The following is a 19,857-nucleotide window of genomic DNA, read 5'->3' as shown; positions in this document are numbered from 1 at the left end:
CTGGTATAAGTACTGTATTCTCTGTATTTTATTGTCATCATCATTACCATTGTTATCATTATTAAAGTGCTAAAGCTACAAGCTGGTCTTGCTATGTCTGAAGCCCACAGTTATTGGACGTGCTCCAGTTTACACCAATGTTACTAAAGCAATTTGTTTTTTTTATGGTGATAGATTTTTGTTTACAGTTCAAGAGGGAAAATATCACTTGATTTGCAGGGTGTGAGAAAATGATTTATGTAGCATTTTCTGACTGCTGCAATCAAAATTGAAAAATTTATATTACACTGTGCACAGTGATCTAAGATCTCATTTATAAACCTAATATAACATATAATAGAATACTGGACAATCAATCAAGAAATTGAGACACTGATGACTAAATTATACAAAATGTGAAAGATTCATGACTGAACTGCTGAGGTTGGATTTCTTAGGTACTGTAAATATCAGAGAATTCAACTTACTTTACTGCAAGTTCATAAATTCAGTTTACAAACACAGAGTAAAACAGAAAAGAGAAATAAAAACACCATGAGATAAACATTTCTCTCCTAAGAAACATGATTTTCCAATTTCATATTTTATCCAAGAATTCACTTCAATACATAAAGAAATAGAGTTCACAACGAAACTAACTATATGTTAATAGAAGTCATTTTACATTTGCATCAGGAAATTAAAAATTATTTGTCTCAAAGTTACAAACTCTGAGCATCAGTATTGCCTTCTGGTACCACAAATTATACCTGATTCTCACTTCTTATAACAACTAGTGATTCCAAGTAATTTCAGCTAGAAGATCTCACAAACCTCAAGTTAATTTATAGATGTTGTTAATAGCTGTTGTTTTCCATCATATGAAACATGAAATATATATATTTATATATATAGTGGAAAAATCAGGAATACTGCACTGTTTCAGTATGTAATAATGTGGCTTCTGGGTTAAGGCAAAGGCACCGAATATGAGGAAGTCAAAAGCTCTGTTTCCCAAAATTGAACAGTGATGCCTGAGCACCATAGCCACTAGGACACTGATTCCTCATTTTCTTCCTCTGGAATTTCACTCTGTGGGGCAAATGCTATTGCTTTCTATGTGCTGGCACAGGGAGGCTCAGTATTCAAGCACAGCATCTACGTATAATTAAGGGTTTCTGACAGTTTCAAGTACAGCTGAACTATGGAAAATTTGTACTAAATCTTTGCTGGAAGTTCTGTCGTGTCTAAGAAGGCTTTACAGGCTGTCACTGAGATTCAGCAGATCATCCCATTGACCCATCTACAAATATAGTTTGACGACTGTCTTGCAGAAAACTGTGGGAATGGATCTTCCTCTTCTCCCACTCATCAGCTCATGGGGAATCACTATAAAATAGAAATATGTGAGTTGCCTCAGTCTCTGACACTTTTGGCTAATTCCTTTTTTTACTGTACTAACCACAAATTCTGAAGTTTCAGAATGTATTGTAATAATACATTCTTCTACTTTCTCAGCATAGATCTTACTCACAGATAGTTAACTATTGCAGTTGTATTTCTCACTAACAAATACAGTAAAACAGTCAGCTCATCAGGTACCATATGCAATAGGTCATTTTCCTCTGTACAGATTGATAGAAGCAACATTATAATCAGCTACATAAACATATACATATAATAAGCATAATCAGCAACATATACATACAAAATGAAAAACATATCTAACCACATGTTAAATCCAAGGATGCTAGGAGAATATAAGGGCCTCTCACTGACTAGATGTCAAAGATAATGATGGTATCTCTAAGATATAAAACAAATCCTACAAGACATCAGAAAAAGAAGGAAAAAACAAACAAATGACACAAAAAAAAAAAAAACACAATGGTTTCACAAATTCTATATCCTAGAAAACATGTCTCTCTATTTTTAAGTCATCTCAAATATTTTACTCTGACAGAAAAAGAACATTAGAGACTTTTATATGAAGTATATTTGATTATATGTGGTAGCGAAAAGGCAACAGCAACACATTTGAAAATAAAATTACATACTGCAGGTTTAGTAATCTGACTGTTAAAAACACTAGACAATTATTGACTGTGAAATTTATACTTTTCAAATTATCAACCATTTAAATCTAAATGCTGATATTTCTTTTTTTATGTATAGAATCTGTAAGAATAATGACTGATATAAAAATCATTGTACAAAAATTCCTTGACACTTCTTTTAAAAAAGGAAAGCATTTAAACCATTTTCTTCCTAAATTAGCTAACGCCTGTATTTCTTAAGGTATGTACTGTGAAATTAACTTTGTTACTAGCATCTTATTTAGATTCACTATTTATTTATTTAAACTGTGGAAGAAAATTCTATTACAAAAAATATACTATTACAGCAAAAATTTGCCAGGGAACCAAAGAAAGACCTTTTCAATTTTATCCAAGTTTTCTGTCTGTAAAACAGGAGTACTTTTCTAATTATAGAATCTTCCCTACTGACAGCTCTCATCTTATGCAGGTCTGCCAAAGGTGCAACCATCGAAGCATGTGGTAGAAAAGATTCACATAAATCTTGTACAAGGAATAGTAGTAAGTAATGAAAAGTGCTCTAGCAGTGTATGTTTGAAAATTAGCCAGAAAACCTCTTCTGGATTATAAACATTCCTATTTTCCTATTTCTCAAAGAGGCAGTCTTCTGTAATGTAACAATTCTCAAATGAGAATCACATTCTGTCCTTTGGACATATGAAGTCTATTTTATTTAGCTCGATTTGAAAAAAAATTTTGAGCTACCACAAATGGTTTCTAATAAATATCTATGCAATCAGTGGTTAGGGCTCTGAAAATAGCAAAGCTTCAGACTAAACTATCTGAAGTTTAAGAATCCTGAAGTTTAGGAATCCTTTTGAAACTAGCTGTCTAGAAACCCTTTAGGGCAAAGACAAGTATTTCTCCAGGTCAGTTTGACCTATCCCTCCTTTGATACCCAGATACATTTTTATATATATATATATATCCGATGTTGCCATACCTACTTCATTAAATGAGGCCTTAGGCACTTTAATAAATAATGTCTGAATATTTGGATAATAGCCAACATTTTAGTTGGCTAAATAAAGTGAGAATAATCATAGAATTAGAAGGTGGTGTAAAAGAGTTGAGGCCTTTATAATAAATGCAAAGAAAAAAATTTACTCTTGACTTCATACTGTCTCTGCTTCACAAGACAGTGTGACTGTGGAATGCTCATACTCTACCTAGGTTTCTCCCCTTCCCCTTCCCCTTCCCCTTCCCCTTCCCCTTCCCCTTCCCCTTCCCCTTCCCCTTCCCCTTCCCCTTCCCCTTCCCCTTCCCCTTCCCCTTCCCCTTCCCCTTCCCCTTCCCCTTCCCCTTCCCCTTCCCCTTCCCCTTCCCCTTCATAGATATATATGTGGTATACATGTATATGTTTCTATACAAAGTTTTTAGACAAGGTATACAAGATTCTATGTTTGACCACAAAACTAACTGAAGAAACTCATCTCCAGTTCCTTGCGTTGAATTAAATAGGCTTTGCTAAAGTATTAATTCACTTTAAAAGAGTTAGACATATATGTTTTTGTGACCTTAAAAATAGAAAATTACATAACATAGCATAACCCTTTTAAAAAATAAATATTAAAAGACTTCAATTATTTGGGAACCACAATAAAGTGAACAATGAAGTGCAACACTTCACTGTGCTGCTATGGCATATGACAGTGGCTGGCAGTGGCATGGTTCTACATTGTTTTACAAATAATTTTATCCTATTGATTTATTTTATGGAGAACAGAAGGCACAGACTAACCAGCTTGAACTAATTTCAGATTCTTACAGGTCCATAGTAAACTTTAATATGTGTCAGAACATCACAACATTAAATGGCACCAACATTGTGATATACTTTCAAAACTGAATGTTCATGTTTCTGTTGCCTTTCACTTCTTGAACTAGAGAACATTTTAGGTAATGTAACAGATATTGTTCTGGAATATGCACTATGTTCAACTTGATATTTTAACATAAACAAAAATGATGCAAAAAGACATGGTATAGTTATTTATGTCTTCATTTGTAGTGACATACTTTTTTTTCTCATCAAACATTCTTCATAAAACATATATTTTTGGATATAAGGGCTGACATCTATTCTTACTTTTTCTCCTGCAAAACATATACTTGCATGGTAAATAATTATTTTCATTCACTAAACATGCATGGCAATCTATTTACAAAAGACTGAGCACTGGAACACCTTGCCTAAAGAGGCTGTGGAGTCCCCTTCCCTGGTGATATTCAAAAGCTGTCTGTACACAGTCCTGGATAATATAGTCTAGGGAGCCCTGCATGAGCAGGAGGTTGGACTAGATGATCTACAGAGGTCCCTTCCGACCTCAATCATTCTGTGATTCTGTGATTACATACCATTAAGAGAGCATGTTATCTTCTTCCTTTTGTAGTTTTGTTTTAACTTCACTGTTATGCTACTAATCATGCAGTCATGGTGCATAACACATGAATTCTAGAAACACCTTTATTTTAAAACACCTCTTTTTCTAGGAACATCCATACCACTAATCTAAATCCTAAATTAATTCAAATATGTTAATCCTGTCTGCTTTGCAGAAAAAAAAAAAAAAAAAAAAAAAAAAAAAAAGGATTAATAGGCTCTTACTTTTAGTGGCACAAAAAATACTTTCCTACACATCTGAAAGCACAGAGCTGTTGTCGACGGAAGGAAGACACAGACGCTCAATATGAGTGAACAATGAACTTCAACTTTAATGGATAGCTCAGTCGCCTTTTATCTAGTTCGAATATAATCAACTCATACATATTGCAAAAACTAAGCTCAGGATTCGCTAACATTTCCCGCTCTTTTCAGGTAGTTCCTCCTTCTTTTAGCCACTGTCCCGCCTTAGGGACTTTCCCCATCACTCAAGGGCATCGTGTCCTTGAGCCTGATTGGCTCTCAGCCAGCTGCGTACGTGCCAGACTCATGTGAGTTGAGTACGGTACTTCACTAGCCTATTGCCTCCTAACTGCCCAACATCCACATGTCCTATTTCACTTAACCATTCCTCCACACAGAGCAGTACAACTAGTTAATAGATCATGGTCAGTGCATCAGCCAAATAGTCTGTGTATAGTCAAAAGAAGGTTTTTGTACTATAAACCAGAAACTATTCTCTGTGCTCTGTTAGATACCTGAGGACACATCTTCTTAGCTCGTCTGGGCCAAGAGTGGTAACATGACGTACTGTGGAAACATAACAGTATGTTATGTATTTAATGTGGAAATTGCCTTGCTCTTAGTACTTTTCTTGAAGACCTCTCCAGACAGTGTCATGGTACATTAATTATTTAGTGGATAAATAATTAATCAAAATATTGGTAAGACATGACAAGAGAAAATGATTTATTTTCTCAAGGTAGGGAGGTTACCAGTAGCATCCTGTAGAGATCTCTAAGGGAAACTGTGTGATTCAATATATTCTCGAAAGGGGTGAATAATGTGACAAGATTTGTTATTGATACTAGGCTTCCTAAAGCTAGATGGGGACTCGAGGAAGAACTACAGAAACACTTTTCAATACTGGCAGATGAAAATCAGTGTAGATAAATGTAAAATGGTTTATGTTGGATAGGGGAAATCAAACCTAATGTAACTGACAAAACAATGGACTCTCAACTAACCTAGCTCATACAAAAAAAAAATGGAACTATAGCAGATAGATTTAAAAAAAATGTTGGTTTACTGTTCAGAAGCTGTTAAAATAATCAATTTGAAGCTAGAAACTATCAAGAGGGAAATAAATAAATAAATAAATAAACAGGAAACAATGGGATTTATGCCACACTATGATTACATATTTCAGTATCATCCTGAATACAGTATTTCTGAGTACTCATACCCTCCATCTAAAAAAAAAGATTCAAAGGAATCTCAGAGTAGGTACAGAATAAAGATGACAAGAGTGACTTGTAACAGCTTCTGTGCACTAAACAGTGGAAATGGAGGAACAGGTGATTAAGAGAGACACAAAAGAGGCTAATATGGCCACAAGGGATAGTGTGGGGAAAAAAAAAAAAGAAAAAAAAAAAAAAAAAAGTTGTCCTTTCTTTCAAAACAAGAATTAAGTAATGCCAGATGAAAATAGATGATGGCAGTTAAAAAAAAAAAAAAAAAAGATTTTTTTTCCTTCGCATGATTGATAGACAATCTGGAATAAAAGACACAGGAGACAGAAGACAATAATAGTTTGTAAATGTTGCAAAACTAATTTGATTTTTCCTCCAAGGATACATACTCTGGTATGTATCAAATGTACTTACTTTGTTTCATTCCTATATTCTTGCCTAGATTTGGCACACTTGGAGAGGCTACAAGGCTAGATAGATCGTTGATATCTCACAGCACAATCATTATGTTCTTATGTCAGTTCTGCTCTGCTCTTGGCAGCACTGTACATGAATTTTGTGCCAGGAATTAAATGTTTGCCTCACTGGAAATGTTGTCCAAATGAACCTCTATTTCCTTCTCATCTGTAAAGGAGGAATATTGACTTCTTTCATATAATTCCGTACTAGAACTCACACATTGGTGTCAAACTATTTCTCCTGGGGTTTGAAATGTAGCAGGGAGAGAGGCAGCTCAAGGAATCTGAAAATCTGAAACCTTGTCCTGGATAAATGCTCTGACTAAAAGGATAATTAAAGAGAAAACAAACAAAAATCAAAACAAACAAACAAACAAAACATAACTGTGTATTAAAAGATTATTTCTTCCTGTTTTGCTAGCAGTGTATAACTTAAGTCAATTCTTGTTGAACTGCAATATCAGATGGGGATAAAATGCATCAGAATTTTTCAATGTTGTGCTAATTTTCAGGAAAGGCAAGAAAGAAGACCCCGATTACTACAAATCTGTCAGTCTCACATCAGTGCCTGGTAAAATTATGGAGAAGATTATCCTGGGAGTTACTGGAATGCATCTGGGGGACAATGCATCCTACTTGGGTTTGTTCAGCCTGGAAAAGAGGATGCTGAGGGGAGACTTCATGGTAGTTTACAGCTTCCTCATGGGGCAGAGAGGACGTGTGCTGATCTCTTTATAAGGGGTAGGTTCTGTTCAACAAATTTAATTTCCTTTTATGATGAGATAACCCATCTTGTTGATCAAGAGAAGCCAGTTGAAGTCATCTTTTTGGATTTTAGTAAAGCTTTCAATATGGTTTCTCATAGGATCCTAGTGGACAAAACGTCCAGCATACAGCTAAACAAAAACATAATACGATGGCTGAACAATTGGCCGATGGGTAGAGCTCAAAGGGTTATGGTAAATGGGGCTACATCAGGCTGATGGCCAGTCACCAGTGGGGTCTCCCAGGGCTCCATTTTAGGGCCAGTTCTTTTCAATGTTTTCATAAATGATTTGGATGTAGGAGTTGAAGGTGTTTTGAGTAAGTTTGTGGATGATACTAAACTGGGAGGAGCTATTGTCTCTGTCAAGGGTGGAAAGGCCTTGCAGAGAGATCTGGACAAATTGGAGAGCTGGGCAATCATCAACCGTATGAAGTTTAAAAAGAGCATGTGCTGGGTCCTGCACCTGGGAAGGGGCAACCCTGGCTATACATACAGACTGGGGGAAAGCAGCCTCCCAGAGAAGGATCTGGGGGTTTTGGTTGATAGCAAGAAGAATATGAGCCAGCAGTGTGCCCTGGCAGCCAGGAGAGCCAACTGTATCCTGGGGTGCATCAAGCACAGCATCGCTAGCTGGTTGAGCAAAGTGATTATCCTGCATTGGTGCAGCCTTACCTCGAGTACTGTGTGCAGTTTTGGGCACCACAGTACAAAAAGGATGTGAAACTATTGGAGAGTGTCCAGATGTTAGGAAGAACTTCTTTACTGAAAGGGTTGTGAGGCATTGGAACAGGCTGCCCAGGGAAGTGGTGGAGTCACCATCCCTGGAAGTCTTCAGAAGACGTTTAGATGTAGAGCTTAGGGATATGGTTTAGTGGCGACTGCTAGCGTTAGGTCAGAGGTTGGACTCGATGATCTTGAGGTCTCTTCCAACCTAGAAATTCTGTGATTTTGTGATATCGAAAATTCTGTGATTCTGTGAGAAGGGCTACAAAGATGGTGAAGGGCCTAGAGGGGAAGACATATGGGGAGTGGCTGAGGTCACTTGGTTTGTTCAACCTGGAAAAGAGGATACTGAGGGGAGACTTCATGGTAGTTTACAGCTTCCTCATGGGGCAGAGGGACATGTGCTAATCTCTTCTCTGTGGTGACCAGCGACAGGACCTGAAGGAATGGAGTCAAGCTGCAACAGGGGAGGTTCAGGCTGAATATCAGGAAAAGGTTCTTCACCAAGAGGGTGGTCACGAACAGGAACAGGCTCCCCAGGGATGTAGTCATTCCACCAAGCCTGTCAGAGTTTAAGAAGCATTTTGACTATGCTCTCAGTCATATGGTCTAAATTCTGATTTTTGGGTAGAACTGTGTGGAGCCACGAGTTGGACTCGACAATCCTTGTGGGTCCCTTCCAACCAAGGTATTCTATGATTCTATGAATCAGTAGAGTAACAGATAGAACTGCCATTAAGACTAAAGAAGATGTATTTTTTCCGTTGTTCTTCAAAGTAAGATCATACTTTAGATTATTTGCAAAGAGTAAGCAGAAAAACAACTTAAAAATCACTCAAGTATATTATGATGCAGCCTTTTTTACAAGGTAATCTAAGTATTAGGAGCACTCCTCTTACAGTTTCCCTGCATTTAGACTAGCTTTTCTAGTTCCTTACTTACCGATATATGTATTTTATATATATGTAGAACCCGATAGTAATTTGCTTAATTCTAAAAATTGAGTAACTTGTGTCCAGGGCATTCTTTCTGAAGGTCACTTCCTAAGGAAATCATATGTCTGTAATGAAGATTTTGAAAATTATTGAATAGCACTGAAGTTGAAGAAACTTATACAAAACATCTTTTAATTATTTTTTTTCATGTATTAGAAACAATGTAAGAACATTAGTAATTAGCTTCGCTTGATGTGTTGAAGAAAACATTTCTACTCAAAGAAAGAATTAAACATTATCCCTGAAACATCCCTGAAACAGACCACAGCTAGTTCTCTGAAAAGCATGACTTTTGGAAAAAAAAAAAAAAATGAAAGCCTTGCAGTAACTATTTAACTACATCAAGAATAGAGATGAAAATTTGGGACTTCAGGTAAACCCCTATCAAATAGATGCTGAAATATCCATTGTATTCTGATTGACTTTTTAAAATCCCATTAACTGAAATTACTAACATCTTCATGACTATTTTTGGTCCCTGCAAAATTCAAGATCATGACTGTAAACTGTATATTTCAAATATTAAACATTCATAAACTGTCTGAGAGTATGCTTTCTTCGTAAACAGGTAATGATATAAATTACAAAACTGAGTCCATGGGAAGAGAATATACTTGTCCTTCCCACGGTCTCCTTTCTGTGAAGAACATTTCATGGGCAGAGAGAGGATGATGAATATCATCTACCTGGACTTGAGCAAAGCCTTTGATATGGTCCCTCACCACATTCTTCTCTCTAAATTGGAGAGGTATGGATTTGAAGGATGGACTGTTAGGTGGATAAAGAATTGGTTGGCTGGTCACAGCTAAAGGGTTGGGGTCAACGGTTCTGTGTCTGGGTGGAGGCTGGTCACAAGTAGTGTCCCTCAGGGTTTCGTCTTGGGACTGGTGCTCTTCAACACCTTTATCAATGACATCGACGACAGAATCAAGTGCACCTTCAGCAAGTTTGCAGATGACACCAAGTTGAGTGGTGCAGTGGTTACAACGGTTGCTCTTGTAAGACCCCACCTGGAATATTGCATGCAGGCCTGGGGCCCCCAGCACAAGAAAGATTCCTCTTGGAACAGGTCCAGAGGAGTGCCACTAAGATGATCAGAGGGCTGGAGCATCTCTCCTATGAAGAAAGGCTGAGGAAACTGGGCTTGTTTAGCTTGGAGAAAAGAAGGCTCCAGGGACCTCATTGCAGCCTTCCAGTACTTGAAGGGAGCGTATAAACAGGAGGGGGAACGTCTGTTTACATGTGTTGATCGTGATAGGACAAGGGGGAATGGTTTTAAACTAAGACAGTGGAGATTTAGGTTAGATATTAGAAGGAAGTTTTTCACTCAGAGGGTGGTGAGACACTGGAACAGGTTGCCCAGAGAGGTTGTGGATGCCCCATCCCTGAAGGCATTCAAGGCCAGGCTGGATGTGGCTCTGGGTAGCCTGCTCTAGTGGTTGGTAACCCTGTCCAGAGCAGAGGGATTGAAACTGGATGATCTTTAAGATCCTTTTCAACGCAGGCCATTCTATGAAGTACAAGTCAGCCAACCTAGCCGGTAAGGCTACCCTAGCATATTCAGAAAGTACTCCAAACAGACCCTAGAACATAAGTCAGAAAAAAAAAAATCTGAAAGCTTTTCTTTCATAAACGAAAACCATGAGATTAGGAGATTATTTCTTTTCTCAGTTATGGGTTTTGAGTGTGTTATAGCTTTCCTTTTCATGTTACAGAAAATTTGTCTAGAAATGGTTAGAAATTAAAAGACTGTAAATACTATAAGACCTAATTATTATATAAAAATAGCATTACTACAAATATTGCCAATTTCAGAACAGAGGGCCTAAAAACTTATTTTGTTGTGGCTTTCCTAGAGCAATAAGGATTCCCAGTGATCTTTATGACTGCGCAATTACATGAACTAGCAATGCCCTGTGCCTCCATCTTACCTTCCAAATATACACCATGTATGAAATGTGCGGAGAAGATGAAAGTGAGAAATAGAGCTGACACAAGCAGTATAATGTTTCTCACTTGTAACCAGACAGAAGTTTCCACAGCCATGGACTTTAACCATGCTGTGCACAAGGTCCATACTCAATCCTTCACTTTTAGCAAAACTGGGTTAGACACAAGTTGCATGCTACCATGCTGAAGAACTCCCTACCTGATACACATGGAGTAATCAGATCATTTGCTCAAGCAGAATTTCACACCCACATAATTTTCCATCAGCTGGATGAGGAATCCTTTGACTAGGTTCTGACCTGAAATCTGAGGCAAATCTGTTTGTTCATTTATCTGAAGCTGAATAATTTAATTATTGATCACTTCAGCTTTTTTACCATGGTTACAATGTCACAGTTTAATTCTACTTGCTGTGGTCTTGACACCATATCTACTAAATTATTGACTTTTGTGCACGCTACTCTTTCATTTTGTTTATTCGCAGTAATAAATCAACTTTGTTTTCAACTAAACGGCACAGCACTGCTTAAGTGACTTAAATGTCCCTCCAAGGAAAAAGGCCTGCAACTGCTTACCCCCAAAGCAATGTTGCTTTCTTGAATCCTTAGTATCCTATTTACTTCAAGAGTTATAGCCTGTTCTATGAACAACCATTCCCACAGCAAAGAAGTCTCACAGAAAGCATATAGCATTATCATTTAAAGGTGAAGTAAGATTTATTTGAGCCAGATACCTGCTGCTTCTTTTTATCAGATAGATATGAACCTGTTAAAGTGGGTCCAGAGGAAAGTCATGAAAATGATCAAAGGACTAGAACCTCTCCGCTGAAGAAAGGCTGAGAGAGCTGGAGTTGTTTAGCCTGTAGTTGAGAAAGCTCCAGGGATCTCTCTCATTGCAGTCTTTCAATAAATTAGGTGATATTATAAGAAAGATGCAGAAGGACTTTTTACCAGGTCCTGTAATATCAAGACAAAGTATAATGATTTTAAATAAAAAGAGGGTAGATTTATATTTGACACTAGGAAGAAATTCTTTATTCAGAGGGTGGTGAAGCACTGGAACAGGTTGCCCCAGCCCTGGAAGTGTTCAAGGCCAGGTTGGATGGGGCTTTGAGCAACCTGATCTAGTGGAAGGTATCCCTACTCGCTGCAGGGGGGGGATTGCACTAGATGATTGTTAAAGGTCCCTTCCAACATAAACCATTCTGTGATCTCTGATTCTTACAGGTCTTCTTGTAGCAGCCAGACCCAAGGGAACACAGCTGGGCTGGATCACAGAAGGCCTGGAAAATGGGTAGCTAAAGCACTGCCCTTGAAAGCTTCCTTGGTAGCAAGTCCATATGTCTTGGATTAAGAATTTTTATTCATAGAATCATAGTGGGGAAAGTGAAACTCGAGGGCAGCCTTGGATGCAGTAATCATGAAATGGTGCAGTTTTACACAGAAAGCTTGCTACCTGGACTTTGGGAGGGTATCCTCTTCATACTGAGAATCTTCATACCCTCTTCATGTTAATAATAACATTTTTCTCTTTTGCAAAGCTTCTCCCCAGCTTTCCTACTGGAAAATCGTAATAGGAAAACAATCACTTCCAGAATGCATAGAAATATTGAAGATGAGTGGGAAATAATTCAGCATATGGTGCTGTAGAAACAGTTTTTTTAAGGATTTGTATGACTGTTTAAAGGTCTGATTATACTTATAAAATGGACTAAGAAAGAAGTTGATGGTGGCTCAATAGAGAATGACCAGCTGGGGAGGAATAAAAAAAAACCTATACTACTGTGCAAGTTGTAAAGAGGTAAATAACTAAAAGGAAGACACTGATTTTGTTTGAGAAGAATTCTTACAGAAATTAAATTGTAACTTTCAACATGCTATCAGATCTTTTAGTGTAGACGTAAAACAGAAAGCTGCTTTTATATGACATTTCAACAAACACTATTCAGAACATTTGGCAGACCAGAAAAAGTAAGCTGATACTTCTCTGTCAAACTGCCTTTTTACCTGCCTGATTATAAATCCTTTTTTTTCAAAAACGCAAAGTTAAGAGATATTCATGTAAGCTCCTTGCAACAGCTCTTATTTGCTTCAGTTTAAGGAGAGGATTTAGATTCTGATTTCCCTTTCTTAGAACTCAAAACTTGATCTAAAATCTTATCTTCTTAAATCTCTTGATATTCACTTAACAGTGCACCTGAAACACTCAGCAGATTTCAGAAAGCAATTTAGCAATTTGAATGAGAAAGTTAATATTGTGGTGGGGTACCCACCACATTGTACCCATAAAAATATGAAACTTCTGCAGGGATATCAACATGTATATGTTGTTCTTCCCTAGACAAAACTTTACAGGATCAGAACAAAAACAAATACAACCTAAAGCTTATTGATGAAAATCTTAATAATTTAAGACAGAGCAGGGTAACATCTGGAGGAAATAAGGTTAGTATTCACCTCACCTACCTTCCAGCACTTCTTTTTAGCAGCTGGTGTTCACAGCTTTGTTTTGTCAAGCTCCTGGGGACACCACCAGCCCTTCCTGGCTCTGCCCATCATCCCAAGTGCCCTCCCCCAGACCCTGCCCATCCCAGGACCCCATTACAGTTCAGCCCTGGGTATACAGCCCCTTCCTGAACTATCTGCTGAGTCACTGCAAGGGCCAGCAGCTGCCTGAGGCTGAGTATGAGGTGTCTTCATCTGGGCCAGGCAGAGCCTGGACCCATTCTGAGGCCCTACTAGGAGAAGGATACCAGGGGCCAAGGGCAGCCCCAGCTCTGAATGCCAGGCACCTCCATGGTAATGGGTATAGGCCAAGGCTAGTCTGGGATGTAACATTTCCAAATTATGGTGCTGTTAGGTACTGAACATAAAACCCATCATTGATTCCATGGATGATTTCCTGCATGTTTGAGCTATATATAGTTCAACAAATCTGAATTTGCTATTATTAGTAAAAAACTCAAGGCACTGTATTGGCCTGATGTCACAGGGATCAGGACTTGCCTGTAATGCTTAGGTGTGTGTTAGTATTATTGCAAGATACCAATCTGGCTTTCAGAGGGTTCCCAAACACAATAAAATTAATGTTTACTGGAACTGTATTTTCTGAACAGCACTTAAATTGTTCATTCAGCTAACATATTGAAAACTTGATGTCTTTTCCAAGATCTGTAATTTCTAATTCAGTGCAAGAGTTTTAGTGCAATTATTCTATGTTCAGGATAAGGTATAACGACATATTTCAGGAGTAAAATAAAAAATTCAGGAGTAAAATAAAAATAAAATATTTCAGGAGTAAACAATTAAAATCTTGATCATCTTCCGCCCACCCCAACCCCATTCCCCAATGATTTATTTTGATAAGAAAGAAGGACACAATATTGGACAGCCCTAGAGTGACATCTACAGTTCAGAAAAGAGGGCAAAAAGGAAGCAAAAGTTACATCCACTCACCCTTCTTTAAATATGAAAGAAGAGTGTACTAATGATGAAATTATGCATTAAGTGAAGATACATTTTGCAAGAAAGCATTTTACCATGAAGCACACTGGTCAGGTAGTACCAGAAACAATTCAGCCCACCTGTCAATCCAGCTCTTCTCACAGTAGTTTCCCACCTCTACCTTTTCCTAAGAGTTTTAGAAAGGCTTACCTCTGCTCTAGGAAAGGAACATCAATTAAGTGTAGCTGAGAAGTAAGCAGATCTGGGGAAAAAAAAAAAAAAAAAAAAAAAAAAAAAAGTCATCTGATGAATCAATTACTTTAGATGTTGGAACACAGAAAACACAGAAACTAATAGGAAGTACATCTTGAGTAAATACTAAAAAAAAAAAAAAAAAAAAAAAAAAAAAAAAAAGTTTATTGTGAGAAAACAAAGCTGTACTTCATCAATGAAGATAAAATTCCATCATTTTACTGCAGTCTGCAGTGCAGTCTGCAATACCTGTTTCCATGATAACATGCACAATCATGAAAACATGCAGAATCATGAATTGCAATCCAGATAACAAAGTTCTATTTTTGCTGTAAATGTATTATAACACTGTATCCTATGTTAAGGGATAGCTATATTTTCAATATGCATAAAACATGACATTCAAAAATTAGTAAATATTTCTGAAAGAGTGTAATAGGAGATGGGAAGGAAGAACTATTGAAAAAAAAAAAAAAAAAGGCGACAGAAAAGATAGGAGAATGAACAGGGGAAGAAGCACAATAAATTACCCATTTGCAATAGACTTACTGTCCTTGTCAGAAAAGAACAGATGGTTTAAAAAGATTTCAAACTTCTTGGACATGACAGGTTCATTTTTACTGAACAAAAGCCAAAGATAAAGCCAGAGTGAAGGTGAAACGAAAAACTAATGCATGATACCTACTTTGTGTCACAAGAGCAACTTGGTCAATGAATCCATGTGTGTTCACAGAATCACAGAATTTCTAGGTTGGAAGAGACCTCCAAGATCACCTAGTCCAACCTCTGATCTAACACTAACAGTCCTCCACTAAACTATATCACTAAGCTCTACATCTAAACATCTTTTAAAGACCTCCAGGGATGGTGACTCCACCACTTCCCTGGGCAGCCCGTTCCAATGCCTCACAACCCTTTCGGTAAAGAAGTTCTTCCTAACATCCAACCTAGAACTCCCCTGGCGCAACTTAAGCCCATTCCCCCTCGTTCTGTCACCAGGCACGTGGGAGAACAGACCAACCCCCCACGTCACTACAGCCTCCTTTAAGGTACTTGTAGAGAGCAATAAGGTTGCCCCTGAGCCTCCTTTTCTCCAGGCTGAACAAGCCCAGCTCCCTCAGCTGCTCCTCGCAGGACTTGTTCTTCAGACCTCTCACCAGTTTCGTCACCCTTCTCTGGACTTGCTCAAGCACCTCGATGTCCTTCTTGTAGCGAGGGGCCCAAAACTGAACACAGTACTCGAGGTGCGGCCTCACCAGAGCCGAGTACAGGAGGACAATCACTTCCCTAGCCCTGCTGGCCACACTGCTTCTGATACAAGCCAGGATGCCGTTGGCCTTCTTGGCCACCTGAGCACACTGCTGGCTCATATTCAGCTGACTATCAACCAACACTCCCAGGTCCTTCTCTGCCTGGCAGATTTCCAACCAAACCTCTCCAAGTCTGTATCTCTGTTTGGGGTTATTGCACCCCACGTGCAGGACCCGGCACTTGGCCTTGTTAAACTTCATGCAGTTGACCTCAGCCCATCGGTGCAGCCTATCCAGATCCTCCTGCAGAGCCTTCCCACCCTCGAGCAGGTCGACACACGCACCTAACTTGGTGTCATCTGCGAACTTACTGAGGGTGCACTCAATGCCCTCATCCAGATCATCGATGAAGATATTAAAGAGGACTGGCTCCAGCACCAAGCCCTGGGGAACGCCACTAGTGACTGACCTCCAGCTGGACTTGACTCCATTCACCACGACTCTTTGGGCCCGGCTATCCAGCCAGTTTCTAACCCAACGAAGCGTACGCCAGTCCAAACCGAGAGCAGCCAGTTTCTTGAGGAGAATGCTGTGGGAAATGGTGTAAAACGCCTATTCTATCACTCAGAGTAAATATGAAGCTTACTCATTAATATGTTCTAGCACAACTTCTGTAGGCCACAACAATTATCTTCTTTGAAACCAACCAATGTCATTGTCCCCCCCAAAACAAACAAACAAACAACAACAAAACTGTATGATCTGTATGGAAGGTAATATCTCTACTCTTTGTAACGATGATGGGGCATGTCACTGTGTTAAGCAGCCTCACCATGAGCAGAATACTATGGAAAACTTCAGTATAATTCCTCTTCTCCACTCTGCTATGTACATACTCAGAGCTCAGTAGCTATTGACCCACCACTATCCAGAACCAAGCCAGTGAGCGATACTGGTTGGGCCTCTGGAAGAGCATATTTAAGAAAGAGAAAAAACTGCTGCATAACTGCAACTGGGAGAAAGAAGTGAGAGATAGGAGAGAAACAGCCCTGCAGGCACCAAGGTCAGTGCAGAAGAAGGGGGAGGATGTGCTCCAGGTGCCAGAGCTGAAGTTCCCCTGTGGCCTGTGGAGAGGCCTCTGGTAGAGAAGGCTGTCCCCCTGCAGCCCATGGTGTACCACAGCAGAGAAGATCCACTGTGGCTGTGGAGGAAGCACCTGTTCCCTGTAGCACCTGCAGTTCCTTCCAGAACAGGTGGATATGATCTGAAGGAGGCTGCAGCCCATGGAGATCCCCATACAGGAGCCAATTCCAGGTTAGAACTGTAGCCCATGGAGGTGAGCCCATGGTGGAACAAGAGATCTGGCAAGAGCTGTACTCTACAGGGGACCCATACTGGAGCTGTTCTTGAGGAACTACAGCCTGTGGGAAGCCCATGATCAATTTGTGAAGGACTGAATCCTGTGGGAGGGACCCTACATTGGAATAGGGGAAGAGAGGTACCATGAAGGAGCAGTAGAGACAAAGTGTTGTGGACTGACATCACCTATTCCCCATCCCCATGTGCTGCTTGAGGGGAAGAAGTAGTAGAGTGTGGAAGAGAAGGGGAAGGTGTTTTCAGTTTCTTTTTAGCTCTTAAGTTCTAGTCTGTTATCAACAGGCAATAAATTACATTATTCTCCCTTGTACTGAGTCTGTTTTATTATTTTATTACTTTATTTATTTATTTATTTATTATTTTTTTTTTATTAGTGAGTGATCTCCCCACCTTTATCTCAACCCATGAGCATTTTTTATTATTTTTTTTTTCTTCATTGTATTTTATCCCCCTGCCTTGCTGAGAAAGGGGAGTGTGACATGGTTGTTCTTAACTACCCATCACTGTTAAACCACCTCAGCAGTCCTGGAACAAAGACAGTTCCAGAAGAGATGAATTATTTGCAGAGATCAACTATTTCAAGCTCAAGAACAGTCCAACCCAATGACCACAAAATCAAAGATGTCAGGAGATTTGAGAAAACTCAAAAATAAAAAGGAAGCATACAAGACATGGAGGAAGGGTCCTGTAATCTAGGAGAAATATAAAGAGAGTGAAAGTATTCCATGTTAGGAAAGCCAAGGCCCACCTAGAGTACAGTCTGGTCAGGGATGTGAAGGGCAACAAGAAGGGTCTCTACAGGTACGTAACAGAATTTCCCATGTTGGAAGAGACCCACAAGGATCATTGAGTCCAAATCATGGCCCTGCGCAAGACCACCCAAAAATCAAACCATGTGTCTAAGAGTGTTGTCCAAATGCTTCCTGAGTTCTGACAGGTTTGGTGTCTTGACCACTTCTCTGGGGAGCCTGCTCCAGTGCCTCTCAGTGAAGAACCTTTTCCTAATATCCAACCTGAACCTCCCATGATGCAAATGTATGTGTATCTTCCAACAATTGTTTAGATGTTCTTCTGGATACTTAGAGGAATTAAATGAGTTTTCAAACTATTTTGATTTTAATCCAGTTGGGGTTTGTGCTCCCTGAAGAGTGATGAACACATGTAACATTTATTTTATTAGGATCTGTTTGTCACAGATCTAAGAAGATATTTTTTAATGTATTGCTCAATACTATTCCTTCAAGACACAAAGTCCCTGGAGTAAATGAAATGTACTTCAGAGGAGCTGGAAACCACTTTACTGTGGTTTCCACTCTAAATGCTTTAAAATGGCATCTCGCTATGAAAAGCCCACAGACCCATGCATTTCATAGAATCATAGAATCATAGAATATCCTGAGTTGGAAGGGACCCTTAAGGATCGTCAAGTCCAACTCTTGACACCACACAGGTCTACCCAAAAGTTCAGACCATGTGACTAAGTGCACAGTCCAATCTCTTCTTAAATTCAGACAGGCTCGGTGCAGTGACCACTTCCCTGGGGAGCCTGTTCCAGTGTGCAACCACCCTCTCTGTGAAGAACCCCCTCCTGATGTCAAGCCTAAGTTTCCCCTGCCTCAGCTTAACCCCATTCCCGCGGGTCCTGTCTCTGGTGTTAATGGAGAAAAGGTCTCCTGCCTCTCGACACCCCCTTACGAGGACCCCCTTATTTCTGATAACCCAAGAGATTTCTTATGTCTTTGTAGAGGAAATTGAGTTAAATAGGTACTACTGAATTTGACATGAAATCATATGGGACTGGAGCAGTTTGATATTTCAGTGGAGAAAAATAGCTGTTTTTCAAAACGTACAGAAAAAACATAGGAAAAAATGCAATGGAAATTGTATAGAGAAAATTGGTGTTTGCTTTTCTTTGGATTATTTTAATTTTTTTTGTTTTTGTTTTCCTTTGTTGTAGCTTAGTTTATTAAAAAAAAAAATAAAGACATCTTACAAACTATCAAAAATACATCCCTAAATCAAACAAGAATATTTTTCAGATAAAATAAAATTGTAAAAATCCATTAATACCCTACAGAATCACTTAGTCAATGGAAAGCTGCTCACTAACCATATTTCACTTAGGGAAACTTTTTTTTTTTTTCCCCTAAATAGAGTTTTCCATGTGTAACTGTATTATGAAAATATTCGGTTAAATTTGTAGTAATTATAACTATTCTGCTCTGCTAATTTTTGATATGACAACACATTCTCTCAAATAATCATTTGCCTTGGAGAATTAATGATCATTAGCACTGTAATTACATATTTCATTAACATAGATATTCCAGTAACACTGATAAACATACATTGCCTGCCCTTGTGTTGTTTATGAAGTATTTTTCATGCCTCAACAAACAAACAAACAAACAAAAAAAAAAAAAAAAAAAAAAAAGAGGGGGAGGAGGTTGTTTTTTGCTGGTAAGATGCAGTAAGATATTACTTTTTAAAATATTACTTTTTAAAAGTCATAAGAGAGACTTTGAAATATGTAGCAGGCTGTCCATAGATGTATTTCGAATGAGTCATATCAAGCACCAAGCAGCAATAAAATCTTAGGTCCAAGAAGATATACAGTCATGCTTAAGATTACAATCATATTCCTAAATAAGACATGATAAAATAAAATTCCACAGCAACTTAGTGATCGGTATTTTTCAGTAAATTATCCTTC

At 38.7% G+C, this 19,857-nt stretch overlaps 1 long non-coding RNA gene across 1 annotated transcript in view; it reads right to left on the bottom strand.

Annotated features, from left to right (window-relative positions):
- The window catches only part of LOC311431346, a 212,629-nt gene that overhangs the window by 69,963 nt on the left and 122,809 nt on the right, over positions 1-19,857 (bottom strand). Inside the window, exon 3 of the long non-coding RNA XR_014689367.1 lies at positions 14,476-14,527. This is a non-coding gene — a long non-coding RNA (uncharacterized lncRNA). The remainder of the gene's footprint in view (positions 1-14,475; positions 14,528-19,857) is intronic.

Source organism: Aythya ferina (genome assembly GCF_964211825.1).
Source record: "Aythya ferina genome assembly, chromosome: 2".
NCBI classification, from domain to species: domain Eukaryota; kingdom Metazoa; phylum Chordata; class Aves; order Anseriformes; family Anatidae; genus Aythya; species Aythya ferina.
The sequence above is the reverse complement of the archived record's forward strand: the minus strand, read 5'-3'. Positions and strand labels throughout refer to the sequence as shown.